This window comes from Saccoglossus kowalevskii, chromosome 14, assembly GCF_978046115.1.
Source record: "Saccoglossus kowalevskii chromosome 14, keSacKowa6.1, whole genome shotgun sequence".
Lineage (NCBI taxonomy): Eukaryota > Metazoa > Hemichordata > Enteropneusta > Harrimaniidae > Saccoglossus > Saccoglossus kowalevskii.
The window spans coordinates 31622181-31628704 of NC_140654.1; positions in this window are offsets into that span (position 1 = coordinate 31622181).

Genomic DNA, 6524 nt, shown 5'->3' on the forward strand with positions numbered 1-6524 from the left:
TCTAACAGAAAACATAGGCAGTGGGTTAAAGAAAATGATAATCATTCTGATAATGAAGGCCAAAAATTATGGCAGAAATACTTAAAAATTATGTTCAAAAGATTATCAAACAAAATCAAATTGAAACCAAGGTTAAACAATGCATAACGATAGGTAAAGCAGATGGGAAATCAAGTAAGAAATATTGAGATGTTCTCAATGGTCCTAAAACGAGGACTTATTCAACTGCTGTGCTTGACCAGGAAATGAATCTTGTGATAGAAAAGGATAAAGTTAAAAGTGTCTTTATTAATCAAGTACTGGGAACATTTGGGAGAACGTAGCCAAATATTATATGAAGATACCTTTGGTGAAGAAAGAAATAATTTTGTGAAAAAAGTAATAGAATCTGTAGCTGAATATGATCACAATTCCAAGCAAAACTTGCAAAATATATTAGTAATAGATTATCAAGTTGCTAAAATAATTTCTCATTTTATAATAAATAACAAAGCTGCTGGTCCGGATGAGATCACACATGAAATCATTAAAGGAGGAGGACAAGTTATCATTGATTCACTGACTATAATGTTTAATGCATGTCTACATCTTGAAGTAGTACCAGCTGATTGGGGAAAAGTATTATAATACCATTGCATAAAAAAAGATGATATTTTTTAAAAATAACTACAGGGTATATCATTAAGTTCAGTTGTAGGAAATTATATAATAGAATACTTGTAAATGAATTAAGTACCTTGGTAGAAAAAAATAAAACACTGAGTAAAATTCAGGGTGGCGTTAGAAAGGGCAGGTGCACTACAGACCAAATATTTATTCGAAAGAGAATAGCTGCAGCACGCAAATGCAAAAATAAAAATACTTATTTGCATTTTTTGATTTCAAAAAAGCATATGACACCATCTGGAGAGACGGCTTATGGTATACTCTACGGTATGAATGGTATACAGGGAAAATTGTGGAGAGTCATAAAACAGACATATTACCACATAGAAAGTAAGATATCATTTGGTGATATCGATACTGACTACTTTACACAGAACGAGGGTTTAAAACAGGAATGTGTTCTGGCTCTATTATTATTTTCACTTTACATTTAATGAATCTTTACTTGGGGTTACTTAAATGAAGTACTAATTAATGGCTGGTGCTGATGATATAGTACTTATTGCACCTAATGAAAGTCAACTAGTGGCAATGCTAAGAATTACCAACAAATTTTGTAATTTATGGAAAATGGCAATTAATGAAGACAAGTCTAATGTTCTAATCACAAACAAAAGAGTTGACAAACATGGAGAGTGGTCTATTGGAAAATCAAAAAAAAGCACAAATATTCAGACTACTGGTTTTCACGTAACCTTTTCGACCACACCCACTGTACAAAAATAATAGTAAAAAATGTAATTCCTTATTTCCAGTTATGGAAATATTAATAGAGTAGAATATGGTTTGTCACTATGGAACCAGGTATTAAGGCCAGATTTAGAGTATGCTTGGGAAATCCTGATACTTAGTGGGACAAATATGGAGAGTTTAGAAAATATGCAGCGTACGACAGGAAAAAATTATTTTTGGTGCATGCAGAAATACTGCAAATGAGGCTGTCCTTGGTGGTCTGAGCTTGCTCACAATGAGGTGTAGATTAGATATCATGAAACTAAAATATTACCAAAGATTGTGTGATATATCAGATTCTAGATGGCTGAAAGTTATTTTTAATGTTTTGAATGATCAAAATGATGAAAATAACAAAAATAACACAACTTTCAGAATGTTCTGAAACTGGCCAAAATGTATTCATGATATCATAAAAAGTGTCGATCTAGATGAAAATCAAGTTAGCAGAAAGCAGAAAATTAAAATGCCCTGGAAATGTGATGAAGATAAGTGGAGAAAAGACATGGCAAACAAATCAAGTCTGATCCACTACATAATTTAAAACTGGGATAAAGCATTGTGAAACATATTTAAAACCAGTTGAAAATTATAAAGGTGCCCAGCTTAAATTCAAAGCAAGGTCATACAGCCTAGGCCTTGCGTTTGAGAAAAAAAAAGTGGGCAAATGTCAATAGTGACTGTACATGTCCATGCTGCAAGAAAGGTGATGAAACTCTACAACACTTTGTTCTAGAGTGTGAAAGCTACAAAGAACATAGGGATAATATGATGACAAATATTAGTCATATCCTATGTAAAAATGGTGAAACAAATCTTTATGAAGATATTACGAAGGGTAAAGCATTATTATGTTTCCTTTTAGGCGATAGTACCCAGCATTACAATTATGAGATATGTGGAGAAATTGATAGAGCTGTGAAAAGATTTCTTATTGATGCCATGGATTATAGAAAAGATTATGTAGATTACATTTATTTCCTGTAGTTAAAAGATTCTTTTTTTGTGTGTATTTTCTTTAAGTTTTAAAAGTTTCATTTCTTGTACTTCCTTTAAGTTTTAAATTGTCTATTTCTTTTTTCATTTATGTAGTATGTGCTTTTTGTCCAATAATTTTATTGTAGCTTCTAATTACTTATTAGTGAGCCCCTGATGTAAAAGCGTAGCAACAACTAAATAAAATAAATAAATAGCACATTTGGAGACTGAAATAATCCAGCATATTCTGAACACTGTACTTGATAAGATGTGTAGTGTATAATTGGTATATGAAGCATTACGTTGTATTTATATTACTGGCTAAGTAGTACGTACAGCAGGCGCCTCGACAAACCAGTAAAATTGGTCGGACCGGAAGTTCAACATATTTCATTGATATAGGCTTCCCAGTGCTCATTGTATTCAGCTGTCAACTCCTTGGCAACCATGCTCAATTGTTTACAGAATAAGCTGGTGATTGAGTGAGGGACTGTGAACGTACATTATCTCCGAGCAGCTTTGTCTTGATTTTTCTGATATATCCTGTGTCGGAAAGTTGTATGACAGCGCCCTCTAGGCGTTTTATCTCACCGTGTCTTCTGCCACGCCGTCCAGATGAAATGTCACCAGACGAAACAAATTTTCTAAAGATATTATGGGCTGTACTTTTCGATACTCCAGTTTGTCTTGTGACTTAACTAAACGATAAACCATTCTAGTGCAACACATTATTCAACACAGGTCAACCCGAAAATATTCAGAAATGTTGTGGTTTCAATAATGAGGTTTATGTGAGTATTTATACTTTTGAAATTAATGAGTATAGTATTAAATGACCAAATTGATATAAATATTTAAATGAACAAATTGATATAAATATTTAAATGAACAAATTGATATAAATATTTAAATCAAAATAATGATTACAGATGCAAAACTCAATTTCCAGCATAAATTATATTTCGTGTATGGTTGTTCGAGCTATAGACTCACAAACAGATCGGTTTCTTTTCTCAAATTGTTCACGGCATGTTAATACACCTAAATCACGATCGTGATGTTACACTATTGGCTTGATTAATAACCAACTAAGTAAGGCCAGATCACTCAAGTTCAAGAACCACCTGGAATTTATTTTAGAAATCCCTCCAGTACTTTCAGTATTTTGTACTAGACATTCAGACCGATGCTGTTCTTCCTTGTTCTGTTTATGTTCTGTTTAGGTTTTGTTTATGTTCTCTTTATGTTCTGTTTAGGTTTTGTTAATGTTCTGTTTAGGTTCTGTTTAGGTTCTGTTTAGGTTTTGTTTATGTTCTGTTTATGTTCTGTTTATGTTCTGTTTATGTTCTGTTTAGGTTCTGTTTAGGTTTTGTTTATGTTCTGTTGCCTGTCCACGCAACCATGTATCTCCAGTAATTCGCAATATTTTATCGATACCCCGCGTAGTACAAATTGTTAACTTGTTGACTTCTTTTGCGTAAAACCAAGTAAGAATTAACAAATCAGAAAAAAACATAAAATGTAAAAATACACAAAAAATCAGTGAAATATGATCATGTCTTCGTCGTCCCTCTCACGCATTCAACAGAAAACAACAAAAAACATACACACGCGCTGGGATAGACAGTACATAATCAAAACAAGTTTGAAACTGTATTTACATGATGGTAAAAGTGTCGCCATTTAGGTTCGCAATCAAAATTATCTCCAAACTCAACTGATCGAAATAGAACAGTGTCATTTCCCAACACCTTCAGACGTGAGGGCGCAATTCACTCACCGATCAAAACACATCCATCGTGTCGGCATGAGTCTGAATAAAACAACACATTTATGAGTTGGCATTGACTCGGATGTACTTGTATATAAATATAATTAGTGAACAATTAATCTAGTCACGTGGTATGTTATAATAATTGGTATATAAACTCGGCGATGTTCACGGGAGACTTGTGACAAACGCCTTCTATAATTGAACAATATGCGTATATAGTTATGCACATATACAAGATATTACTTCGCGAGTGTATTAATCCGGATTCTTCTTATAATCACACAAATAAACCTTCGTAAAACTACGCCCCCTGGAATGAGTTAATGGAGTGAGGCGACATCTGAAAAAAAAAGAAAAAACAATAAACCAACTTGAATGAATTCGGAATTCACATGTTCGGTTAATTGTCAAATAATTACGAAACCTTTTTCATGAAATGGACATAAATTAATAGGCGGGACCATTTAACATATGGCACTCGTTTTACTGTGAATGTACATACTTTGTAACTCAGTCGAGATGAAAGTTGTGAAGCGTAGGGGGAATGGGTAAATAAAACGAAAATAAAAACAATTGATTACTGCTTACGAAAATACCCCTTGCCGACCCTCATATGGGACTCATAGGCCCTTGGGAAGACGCGACACGCTATGACCGTCTGTCGCATGCGCAAGTGACGACTCCCCCGCTTTACAGTGTTTGATCACGTACAATTAAGTGTCGTGATTGGGGCAGCAAGTTACAAACATACCCAACTATGGTTTCAAAGAAACAGGCAGCCAATCAGAATTGCTGGTGCCAACAATTAGTTCTGGACCAATCATAGGGAAGTGAGTAAAAAGTCGGGGCGAACGCACAATCTCTCTAATTCTGGTTACATTAAAAACAAGATTCAAACATATCAAACTGAAATGTACTCCGGGCGCAAACTTCTACCAGAGTGTATATATGTACAATGAGATCTGGAAATGTTGAAAACTCCTTTAAAATATCTCGCAAGACCTAATCAATTTTCATGTCCGTCCTGAAAAAAATCATGACAATTTATTAATACCGGTAACTTTAATGTCATTTAGCGTGTTCTACAATCTGTCCATCATTTGAACATTCGACTCGGTTGTTAGAGGAGCGGATTCATAAAAAAAATAGCAGATTGTATGTAAATTCGATAAAAATGAAAATTACAGTTGTATATACAAAATTTGGTCAATTTTCATCGTGAAACAAGATCACTGGATGTCTCCGAAGCCTGCCTCTTTCATAGGCACTCTGCCACTCACCACTGCTGGTGCTGTACTCGGATTGCATAGGGTGTGCATTCTGTGTGTCACGTTACGAAATGCAGAAATGGATAATTTCATCGTGGTCTCTTGAATGCATTAATTAGTTTATCACTGCAACATGTCACCCTACGTATATTTTCACTTCATCGATTAATTTTGTGGTGATTCATTTTGCAACTCATAAGTATTTTTCTTGAATTCTACAACCACATCATCGGCACAGACGAGTCCTGATGCCAACAATAAAACAATTCTGTCATTCTCTATTTTAGGCCACACCGACTTAATTTTATGGATGGTATCCGCGTGCGCATTAGTTTTCGCCTGTTCTCAAAAAAAAAAAAAAAAAAAAAAGTCTCCGACGCCGAGTCTTCACAGATCGGTTTTCAGTCCGGAACTTGCCGACTCATATTGTTGCAAAGCGCCGACTTTTCGTAAATCTCGTTTTGGACTATCTCAAAACCAAACTCCGCACAGTTAGAAGCGCGTTACGTAAAACGCAAAGACCTATGGGAAGGAGATTGTCTCAAAACATGCCAATTTTGTCATAAATGATTCAACATGGCGACCACGCCACCAAAATACGTGAGCATGAAAGTTCAGAGGTAAAACGGAGGTATTGTTGTAGACTGGTACGCAATTGACGTTGGCCAGGGAGATGTGACGTTTACACAGCTATACGAGAGATGGGTAGCGGCAAGCGAGTTTCGCCCAGACAACTGTAATGACATATTGTCCAGAGTGGCTGTCCCGCGTTTTTTTCTGCAACGATGAGAGAGATGGGAGAGGAGTGGAAGTGTATGGTGGCCTAAAAGTCGGTCAGGCGACAAGTCAGTTCGGTTGCTTTGTCCGCATTGAAGTCGACAAAACTGCACCGAAAGCAGCGGAAGTTCCTCGGCCTAAGTCCCCTTTCGGGGTGAAGAAAAGTTTCTTATTGTTTTTTGTTTTCATTTTCTGATTCGGATAATTTGCTTGATGCACACACAGTCAGTAATATTTTGATCATATGACAAATTTTCATCAAGATACATGTACATAATTTTCTGCATCCAAATTTTTGTGGACTCTCTTTTGGTATTTTTTCCAATATC